Source organism: Lolium rigidum, chromosome 4, assembly GCF_022539505.1.
Source record: "Lolium rigidum isolate FL_2022 chromosome 4, APGP_CSIRO_Lrig_0.1, whole genome shotgun sequence".
NCBI lineage: Eukaryota > Viridiplantae > Streptophyta > Magnoliopsida > Poales > Poaceae > Lolium > Lolium rigidum.
Window position 1 is genome coordinate 91,188,721 of NC_061511.1, and position 11,916 is coordinate 91,200,636.

The window sequence follows — 11,916 nt, forward strand, 5'->3', positions numbered from 1 at the left end:
CCTACCTCGCCCAACCCCACAGGCACCGCCCCCGCGATGCTCCACTCCTCCCCTCCTATCGGCGCCGCCCCCGCTCCGCTAAAGCCGCGCGCCGCCTCCCGCCAGCCGCGCGCCGCCTCCCGCCCCTGCCTCCACCGTGCACCGCCACCCGCCCCACCTCGATTTCTCGCCGCATCACATCACCGCGCATCGTCGGGGCTCCCTCCTCCATCGAGCGCCGCCAGGAGGACGACCAACTCCACCGTGCGCTGCGGCCCCCCTCCCCGACCTCTCCATGGCGGGCCGCCGGGAGGACTCCCACATCCACCGGGCGCTGCAGGTTCCCGGCTCCATAGCGGGCCGCCAGGAGGACGCCCACCTCCGCCGCGATCTGCAGGCCCCGGCCACTGTGCTGCTTCCCGACGTCCTCAGCCCTGACCGCCGCCCTCTAATCTCATGCGCAAGGGTAAGACCTCCCAATCCCCGCCTGGACTCCCTCTGAATTGCAGCACACAAATGTAATTTTCTGAATTTTACTCCTTGCATATGTGAAGTGCAGGTGCATCGTCCGCACTGCTAGTTTTTGCTAAAATTGTGTTCTATGTCTGTCTTTTCTCTGTATTCGTTGTTCTCTATTTCTATGGAAAAAATGAAACAAGTCTGGGAAAAATATGGTACAAGCATGTACCGATGCGTCTCTGACTATAAAAAGATGTAGAAGTTTAGTTTGTTCACAAAAGAAAGTCTATGTTTCATTTTGTCGAAGTTCACTACCGTCGACCTTGTCCACACATGAAGTTTACTAGTTTTTGTTAAGGAAGTTCGCTTTGTACACCGATTTTGGTTAAAGCCAACATCGAAAGTTCAGCATAAAAAAACATTCGTTTGTGACACGGATGTCGCCTCCTTTGATATACATAATATCTGGATAGAAAGTCCGAACGAGACACTAGCAGTAGGAAACTCCAATTACTTCATTTTATTATGTTGAGGAGTTTGTTTTTATGCAGCTTCTTAATGGAAAACAGGGGGGATTATTCCCATTTGACTGGAAAACCATTTTAAACTATGAAACAACTTTACTATGGCTGACATTTAAACTGAAGTTTATTGTATAAGTGCCCTTGATTTTCTAGATAGTAGAAGGGCAGGCAGTTGTCAGCAACCGTGAAAGCCAAATTTGTATCGAAGTTCGCTTTATTTGCAGCAGAGTTCACTTTCAGAAGAAGTTTAATTGGTCTAGTTCATAAAATTCAACTTTTCCAGCCAAAAGGGTTCAATTCACCCATGAGGAAAAAGTTTGCAATTTTTTTGTCACGAAGTTCACTGTTTTTAAATTCGGAAGTTCCCTATTAGCCGTGGGTCGGTTCAGTTTGTTGTTGTTTGACACAAGTAAGCTCCCTCCTTTGAACCCATGTGATGTGTGTGACACTGGAAAACTCACTTTAATTTTTTTTAGGGGAGTTCACTTCGTCCGAAGTTCAGTAAGAGATTGTTTGTTGTTTCACTACATGTACATGGACAGTTCATATCTGAGTTAATTTATGTCATGCATACAATGGCGTTTCCTACTTTCCTTTTTTCAGTTTCATAGATAGCTAACTCTTATTGATGAATTGATTTGTTGATAACAAATTGCGGAAACATTACGAGAGATGAAATGGATTTAAAACTGATTCATTATGAGATGAAATATTGATGGATGAAATATGTGTGTAAGTGACCATCATGTGGTCATCCTTATATGCTTTGCATTACTAGATTCACTAGGATTAGCATGGATATGGAGAAAGACCTAAGCGTGTAATAATATTTTGAGAGTTCAGTATATATATATGCTCAGTTGTCCTAGGTATTTGTTGTTCAATGTTACTAGGTGGTATTTCTGAATCGAAGTTCAGATTGAAAGAATGTTTACTAGGTGCTATTTCTGAATCGAAGTTCAATGTTACTAGTAGTTCACTCTTAAAAGCTCCAGTAGTTACTTTGTATGAAAGAATGTTTATGCCATGTATGTATGTGATGCATGTTGCTAGAAAAGAACAGAATTCACTTTGTTAGGGAGCAAGGTTCACTTCTATACTTGCTCGAAGTTAGATTCATTAGATAGCCTGATGTTAATTCACATTTTTTATCTGTGGAGTTCACTTTTGCGAATACGTGTAGCCCACTTCTCCAATTCGTGAAAGTTCACTTTGATTTATCAGAGAGTTCAAAACACACAACAAAAATTGCATTAAGAAAAATAGAAAAGATTGGCATCAAAGCACCGTAGTTCACCTTTTATTGAAAAAAATCAGTCATGCGTTTCCTCCTGGGTTAGTGTTCAAGCACCGCTTGACTGAATTAATTTTTCAACTCCCCCTTTTGATGAATGAGGGTTCAACTAATTTGTTTTTCACAACATTGGAACAAGCTATCTAGGGTCTGAAGTATCCCGCGCAATAAAATGAACCTCTTTAGCAAGAGCAACAACATGAATCTGCATCTATTTTTCGAATGGATGATTACACTAAAAAATGATTGTTATGCAGTGCCCTGTAATAATAGAAAGTATATGTCTGGAAGTGCACATAGGAGAAAATAGGTAGTTCATTGTATATAAAATAAATAGATGTGCTCTTCTTTTTGTAACTTTACCTTCTTCCGTCCAAAAAGTTTCATCATATAGTTTGTTTGTTATTCACATGAAGTTCATTCATTAGAGGAAGTTCACTTTGGATTGAAAAATAGTTCGTCGGCACACAAACAGATTTTTGAATTATCTTGCTTGAACTTGGAGTTCAGAAATGTGTGGTCGGATAATTGCAGCAGTGCACTTGTCTCGCGAGAGAAGTCCGCATGTATATATCAGGAAGGCGTCAGTTCTGCATCTGAGCATGCTACCTCTATCTCTAATTGATTTCTTGTCTCTCTAGTTAATTTATACACTGGACATTTATCCTCTGCATCAATTTATTATGGATAAGTTTGATAGCTTTAAAGATAGAAGTTCATGTCTTTCACATTTGAAGTTTACTTATTATTGTTTTGGAAGTTTCCTTCATCCACTAGATTTGATACAAAAGCACACAACAGAAAAATTGCGAAGTTCACTTTTATTTTAGACGCAAGTTCGGTTCTTCCACTACGGGAGTATACCTTTTTATTTCCTAAAAAGAGTTTATTTTATCATAGATGAAAAAGAAAGAAAATCACTGTATCCACCGTAGAAAGTTCACTTTTATTTTTCATCCAGTTCATTTCATTTTATGAGTGGTCAAGTTATTTCATAGTTCACTTCGTTCTCTGCTGCCAGCAAACATGAAGTGCACATGCTGCATGATAGTTTGGTTTTCATAGTTTCATTGTGAGCGGTTCAGTTATTTCATAGTTCATTTTTTTAACAGTTCGCTTCGAACATGAGGAAGTCTCAATTTGTACTACATGGTAGTTCATTTCAGTTTTACATGAAACAGATTAAATGCTCATAGCGAGTTCATTGTTGTAGATTGAAGTTCACTCCGTAATAAAGTGAAGTTCAATAGATACAACAATACTAAAGTTGGCTTTGTACATACTTAAAGCCAGTGCTCGAATAATTTGTGTTTACATGCAAACAATTATTAGTAAAGAGTTATGTGATAGTGACTACTAACAACATCTTGTTTTGTCAGATAAAAACTAGGTAAACACTATGGGGCTGCCTAACTTCAGCCAGGGCAAGGACGTACCTTCCATTTTCCTTCACTTGTTAGAATAATCGAGAGACCACTTATCAAGCTATCTTCTATGGCGTCAGCAGCCATCCTCCACCTAGGCGCTGGACTCGCATGGACTTCCTGCTGGTAAGACCCGAACTTATTTCAACGCTGTAAATGTGACTTGAAGCGGCAGTTCACTTAGTAACTCTGTGTAGTTCGCTAGTGGTGAACAATGAAGTTTAGAAATAACTATTATCCGCCAGTTCACTTCGAGCACATGCAAACTTTATTTGTTAGTGCAGTTCACCAGGGTTTTTTTTATTTTGTCTAAAAGTTAGACAAAAGGATTAACTCTCCTTTTCAGGACATTCAATCTGTCGGGGCAAAAAAAGTTTCACATTTTATTGTCTTAAACTTCTGTAGGAAGTTCATTCATTATTTTCCAGCAGTTTGAATCTTTGGTAAAAATGCCTACAAATTTTTAGATGATCACAGACAAAATTTTGGTACTGGTATGTTTCACCATGTATCATTTAACAAGTGATATTCTGATTGTTGCTTGACCATTTTCTTTCCGATGTTTATTTAACGTCTCAACTTTAAAAATCATTGCATGTAATAACAACGGGTTTCCGATTGTGCACGCATTTGGGTCATTCACAATTGATTTATTTACCGATACACGATCAGTGTGCTCGCAAAGATGAAGATATCTGCTATAAGGAAGTTTGTGTAGATATTCAAAATCATGTGCGACATTTGTTCAGTTAGCTAGCTATCATATGGAAGTTCAGTTAGTACAGCTCATTCCTATCTTAAACAACCTTTCTCTGTCTTTTCCGTCCATGATTTATAAGTGTTTGTTCTAATGCCAAGCTTGATAATTATGCAAATTGGACTAAATAAAATGACAGCTCCAAATTCTCTTATATGGGCAATTATTTGTTAACAAGCATTGATGTTTGTATGCTGGTAACCAGCCTGGTCTATTTCTTTTCCTATTGCAGTTTCATGTGCAATAGTGATAGCTTGGGAGAAGAAAGCTGTCAAGTATCCAGCGAGCATGCCTCTGCTACATCAATGGACGCTGCTGCAAGCTCAAGCACGCGCAATCCATGCCTGACTTTTGAGATTGGAAGTTCACATTATAAACCTGAATAGTTCACTTTAAGCGGCACTGCAGTTAAGTCGGCCATTTCCTTTGACACACCGAGCTCTGAAGTTTGGTGGGACTAATTTGTGAAATCCAACTTTTCTTTTGCGTTTTTTCTTTCATGTGAATCGAATGCTCTTGCAAATTGGGAAAACGTGATGAGACCTGACTTTGTACGTGTATGATTTTGGATAACTTTTATATTGTGTGGAGTTCACTGTTCGGCAGCAGTTAAGGTTTGTTGACAAGAAGAAATAAGCTGTTTGCTGACAAGAAATAGTTTGTGTTAATTTCCATAAAGACAACTTATGTGAACTTTTGAAGATTTAATCATACTACTTTGTGGAGTTCACTTCTCCTATTCGTGATGTTCATGTATCCTGATGCTTCACTTTAGATTTTCCCTGCTAGATGGATTTTCATTGATTTTCATTTGAGTCTGCTAGATGAATTATTCCTGAAGTTCACTTCCAATGTTTGTGCTGCGGGGTGGATGATTTTTGTATATAAACTATGTGTTAAGTTAACTGTTATGTATGGAGCAGTACACTTATTTGTGAAAAAGATGTGCAGCCTACCGTATGAAAAGTTTACTTCTTCGACATGAAGTTTGTGCATCGAGTAAATGTGTAACATTCACTTGTCTTTTGTCAATATTATATTTCAACGTGGAGGATGTTCATCATGCACATGCCGGATATTTGTTTTTGTTAATATTCACTTTTTTACTGAGCGAAAGTTCACTTTGAACCATGTAGTAAGTTCAATTTAAACATGCTCGAAACTTTTATACCGCGATGGGAAGTTCACTAATAGATATCGGGAAGTTCACTTTCATATTCGAGCAGCTCACACACTTGTGGGCGGAAATCATACACATAGAAACCGTCCGTACGACTACCGATTGCGTAAATCGAACAACTCCACGTACAATTAACACTAAATATAACTCTATTAATACTCTAACATACCGCAATGCCACACCAAATCAATCTAGATGAGCCAATTTCGAAAAGTTCTCGTGTCGGCGTTATTTTCACTTTTATGTATTTCTAAAATTAAACTAAAATTATTTAGAATTTGGAAAAACATTCAACATGAAAAAGATGCGAATAATCAATATCTTTTGAACGCAATATCATTTGGTACATTCCGACAAGTGGTTCGGAAATAATCCACAAAAAACAGTTAGAAAAACCGAGAAGCTCAAAAAGAGCAATCACGTATTTTCAAATCTGCTCTTAAACTGTAAAGAATTCGGAAAAGTGTTCTTCATGAGAAAGGTGCGCCTATTCATCAGCTTTCCAACGGTGTATCATACGCATCAATCTGACAAACAGTTTGAAAACTGGAACCCCAAAACTGCACGAAAAGAGATAAATCCGCGAAAACATTGTTTTGTATATTTAAAATTAGTTATAAACAATGAAGAATTTGTGAAGACAATGAACATGAAAAAGTTGCGAAATTTCCGTACGAATCCAACGGTATATTGTATGCATCAATCCGATAAGCGATATGAAAATCAACATGAAAATAGTGTCCGCACGGACATGCAATTCTGGTATTCCGTCGAGAAGTTTACTTGGAAACATCCAGAAGTTCACAAGTGGTTCCAGAGAAGTTCAGATGCGACGAAAGTTTGCTATTTTTTTTTGAAGTTCACTTCAAACTAGACTAAAATTTTGGAAGTTCGCCCTGTACAATATTGAAGTCCGTCGGGAAGTTCAGATTCAGGGGAGAAGAAGTTCACATCCACAGAAGTAAGCTATAAATTTTATTACATGTCTGAAACTTTTATACCGCGATCGGAAGTTCACTAATAGATATAAGGAAGTTCACTTCTATATTCGAGCACCTCATGCACTCTGTTTTTCTGGACGGAAATCATACGCATAGAAATTGTCCGTACAACTACAGATTGCGCAAATCGACCAACTCAACGTACAATTAGCACTAACATAACTCTACTAATACTCCAACATATCGCAATGCCACACCTAATCAATCTAGATGAGCCAATTTCGAAATGTTCTTGTGTCGGCGTTATCTTCACTTTTACGTATTTCTGAAATTAAACTAAAACCATTTAGAATTTGGAAAAACATTCAACATGAAAAAGATTCGCCTAATCAATATCTTTTCAACGCAATATCATTTGGAACATTCCGATAAGTGGTTCGGAAATAAGCCTCAAAAACAGTTCGAAAAACTGAGAAGTTCGAAAAACGTAATCACGTATTTTCAAATCTGCTCTTAAACTATAAAGAATTTAGAGAAGTGTTCTTCATGAAAAAGGTGCGCCTAGTCAGCACCTTTCCAACGACATATCATACGCATCATTCCGATTAACGGTTTGAAAACTGGAACCCCAAAACTGTACATAAATAGAGAAATCCGCGAAAACGTCGTTTAGTATATTTCAAATTAGTTTTAATCAATATAGAATTTGGGAAAACAATGAACACAAAAAAGTTGCGAAATTTCCGTGCGAATCCAACGGTATATTATACGCATCAATCCGATAAGCGGTTTGAAAATCATCATGAAAATATTATCCGCACGAACATGCAATTACGGTATTCCGTCGAGAAGTTCACTAGGAAAACACCCGGAAGTTCGTAAAGGGTTCGAGAATAGTTATTCTCGAACCGGTTCGAGAATAGCAGACCTATATATATATATATATATATATATATATATATATATATATATATATATATCACCCAGGAGTAGGAAGTATTTATCCTATATAGGACATATTCATGCTACACCCGGGTGTAGTTACTCCCACGTGTGTTTCACACAATCTAGGTAGTATCTATCATACCGAAGAGTATATACATGTAGTATGAAGTATATAAGAATATTTTGGTAGTATATATACTACTTTGTAGGTAGTATGTACATTTTTTTACGTACACTATTTATTTACGTATAAATATGCATGTATTTTGTATATATAGTGCAAACTATGGGTGTATTTAAATTTTTTTCACCAAAGTTGGTATGGAGTATCTTAGATTTAGTGTACGAACATACTCAAACCAACAAAGTATGTTATATACTTCCGTATGGTAGTATATGAGATGTGGGTGTAGTTACACCCAGGAGTAGAAAGTATTTATCCTATATATATATATATATATATATATATATATATATATATATATATATATATGTGTGTGTGTGTGTGTGTGTGTGTGTGTGTGTGTGTGTGTGTGTGTGTGTGTGTGTGTGTGTGTGTGTGTGTGTGTGTGTGTACATACAACTTTTGTTCACATAATAACACTTACACGGGAACAAAGTAGCTTTCTCTGTTGGACTAACACCAAACCCCAAAAGGGTAACGACACAATAGCCAAACAAGGTACGACACGTGTTGAGCATACATGACTTTTGGCGTAAAATCACCTTAACCAATACTAGCAGCATCTTTTTCTTTAGAAGGTGCTATGCTTATCAATCTAATCCCCATACACCACCTACTTCAGGTTGCACGGTGATGCCAGGTGCAGGATCACCAGTACCAACTCCAGCTGCATCAGTCTCCATTGAAGGTACGCCAGTCCTGCAGTAGACATCATTAGCAATGCAAGGTGAAGGTGTTCTTATCCTCATATCAGGACCACATGATATGGGCAGCAGTACATCACTAGCATGATCATGTTCCTTTTGGCGCAGCTGCGAGATCTTGCCATTACAAAATAGACAAGATGCAACTGAACTTTAACATCATGATCTTTAAACCTGAATCCACCCCCACACATTATTGGTCCTGGTACTTTTGTTTCTTCGAAGAACCTGCAAAACATAGTCAAGTCTGATTATGTGAATATATCTAGTTCAGTTACAAGTTCAGTTTATATATGTGTGGATACGATGCATATCACTCACTTAACAAACTGTCCACGCAATATCTTAACATGTACCTTGGACGTGCCAAGTCGATGTTCTGTAGGTACATCCAACTATACTGCACCGGACCTCTATGTATTGCCTCACCGGGTAGTATTAGAACATCCAAATTCTCCATCGTACTATCAAAGAAGCATGGACTATATATCAGCTCAACCTTGCACACGATTTCTGATGTCTCATTCATAAGACATTCTACCACTCTTCTGTCTAAAAGTTAACTTTACTATAGATTTTCCAAAATATCCTTCGCAACTCTGCAAGCATACCTTGAAAATAGATGGTTAGAAGCTTTAAGATATTTCAACGAACAATTTGAGAACAAATCCATGCCTAGATATTTGAGCAAACAGATTGTATATAAAACTATAAATGACACATTGTATCAGCAAACATATGGAATACGCGAACGAAGGCAACATCTTTTTTTAGCAAACTGATTGACCATGCAGTTACATATTTGACAGAACAAATCGATGGAATGCAACACATGACCAACCAATTAGAATAAACAGTTCGAGCGGAAAACAATCTACTAGTACAAGAAAATAGATCTAGAGCAATAAAATGCAACCGATCGATTCGAGCAAGCAAACAAAATTATATGGGGGTTGACTACACTCTTCCAGTGATAATTAGTCCGGCACATTCCCAGCCCTGAAGATAGCATGCATACCTGGCGATCGACCAGTTGACCCCGTCTGTGCTTCAAGAGAAGAACGGCGCAGCCAACGGTGCACAGCTGGCTCGACTGAAAGAGGCATGGAGAAGCTTTGTTGCGCGGACTAGTTGAACGCCAGTTCATCTAGAGAAGAGCACGGCGATGAAGGACACAGGGGTGACTTTCCACATGAATTTATGCAATTTTTCTCCGTCTTATTTTTGGGGAGCTTATTCCGTCTTTTTTAGTCCCCCCCCAGGTCTTTTGTTTCGATTCCGGTGGAGCTACACCCATATCAGCTTTTTGTTGTTGATGAGGGGAACACACCTAGATCAGGTGGGCCGGACACCCCCAGCAAACTGAATTTTTCTAATAAGCCCATTAAAAATAGACATGTCGCGGCCATCTTGGCCCACCGTATTTGAGGCCAGCCGAAACCTTCCGAATTTAATTTTAGAGCCCATCGTATCAAAGCTTGGCCCACCGTATATGTACATAGAGGTTGACATATGGGACCTATAAAAGGCAGCAGGGGATCGAAAGAAAAATCCAAGTAGCTAGAAATCTGGGGCCAAAAATAATCCAAGAAAGTAAAGCTTTATTATACAGCTCACGTGTGGGACCCATCTGCCATCAGCATCCTCAATGTTAACAAGGTGGCAGGGGATCGATAGAAAAAAAGCAAATTAGCTAGAAATTAGCGGTCAAAAATAAATCCGAGAAAGGAAACATGTATTGAACAGAGAGACTGACATGTGGGACCCATCTTGCAGCAGCGGCCTCAAAATTTATCGTCGAGAGAGGATGACATGTGGGACCCATAAGCCAGCAGCGTCCTCAACATTTCAAAGCCCCGGAAGGAGATCCAAAGAAAAAAAGGCAAGTAGCCCGAAATTAGGGGTTAAAAATAAATCCAAGAAAGAAAACATTTATAGTTCAGAGTGGCTGACATATGGGACCCATTTGCAGCAGCATATTCAACGTTAACAAGGCGGCAGGGGAACGAAAGAAAAGGTCAATTTGCTAGAAATCAGGGAAGGGCAAAAAAATCCAGGAAATAAAACGTATATTGTACATGGAGGATGACATATGGGTCCCATTTTGCAGGAGCGGCCTCAATGTTTCAAAGGCGGTAGGGGATCGAAATAAAAAGGCAAATAGCTCAAAATCAGGGTTCAAAAATAAATTCAAGAAATGAAAAGTTTATTGTTCAGGGAGGCGGACATGTGGGACCCATGAACCAGCAGCGTCCTGAACGTTTCAAATGCGGTAGGGGATCAAACAAAAGGCAAATAGCCAGAAATTAGGGATAAAAAATAAACCCAGCAAAGCAAACTTTTATTGTTCATACAGGCTGACATGTGGGACCCATGAGCCAGCAGCGTCCTCAACGTTTCAAAGGAGGCAGCGGATCGAAAGAAAAAGGCAGATAGCCAGAAATTAGGGGTCAAAAATAAATCCAACAAAGGAAAGGTTAATTGTTCATAGAGGTTGACATGTGGGACCCATGAGCAAGCAACGTACTCAACATTTCAAAGACGGCAGGGGATCCAATGAAATAGGCAAATAGCCAGAAATTAGGGGTCAAAGATAAATCCAGCAAATGAAATGTTTATTGTTCATAGAGGCTGACATGTGGGATCCATGAGCCAACAACGTTCTCAACGTTTCAAAGGCGGATTAAAAGAAAAAAGAAGTAGCCAGAAATTAGGGGTCAAAAGTAACTCCAAGAAAAGAAACATTTATTATACATAGAGGATGACATTTTGGACCCATGAGCCAGCAGCGTCCTCAACCTTTCAAAGACGACACATGATCAAAAGAAAAAGGGACCAAAAATCAGGAGGTCACAAAAATTCAAGAAAATAAACTAGATTGTACATAGAGGATGCTATGCATGTCCCATTTTGCAGCAGCGGTCTCAACGATTCCAAGGCGACACAGGATCGAAAAAAAACGTAAGTAGCCAAAAATCAGGGGGTAAAAAAATTCAATAAAATAAACATTTATCATTCATAGAGGATGACATGAGGGACCCATGCGGCAGCAACATCCTCAATGTTTCCAAGACGATAGAGGATCAAAAGAAAAAAGAAAATAGCCAAAAATTAGGAGGTGAAAAAAATCCAAGAAAAGAAACTTTTATTGTACATAGAAGATGACATGCGGGTCTCATGAGCCAACAGCTTCCTCAACGTTTCAAAGGCGGCATGAGATCGAAAGAAAAAGAAAAGTGACCAAATACCAGGAGCCAAAAATAATCCAAGAAAAGAAACTTTATTGTACATAGAGGAAGACATGCGTGTCTCATTTTGCAGCAGCGGTCTCAACATTTTAAAGGTGGCACGGGATCGAAAGAAAAAGACAAGTGATCAAATATCAAGTACCAAAAATAACTCCAAGAAAGGAAAAGTTTATTGTTCATAGAGGACGACATGTGGGTCCCATTTTGCAGCTGCGGTCTCAACATTTTCAAGGCGGCACGGGATCAAAAAAAAAGGCAAGTGTCCAAATATCATGTG

General features: G+C 38.9%; 1 long non-coding RNA gene across 1 annotated transcript; it reads left to right on the forward strand.

The window, feature by feature from the left end:
• Positions 1–340: 340 nt before the first annotated feature.
• Positions 341–5,045, forward strand: LOC124650169. Its single transcript, XR_006986899.1, has 3 exons — positions 341–445; positions 3,636–3,806; positions 4,670–5,045. It is a non-coding gene; the product is annotated as an uncharacterized LOC124650169 (long non-coding RNA).
• Positions 5,046–11,916: the final 6,871 nt, after the last annotated feature.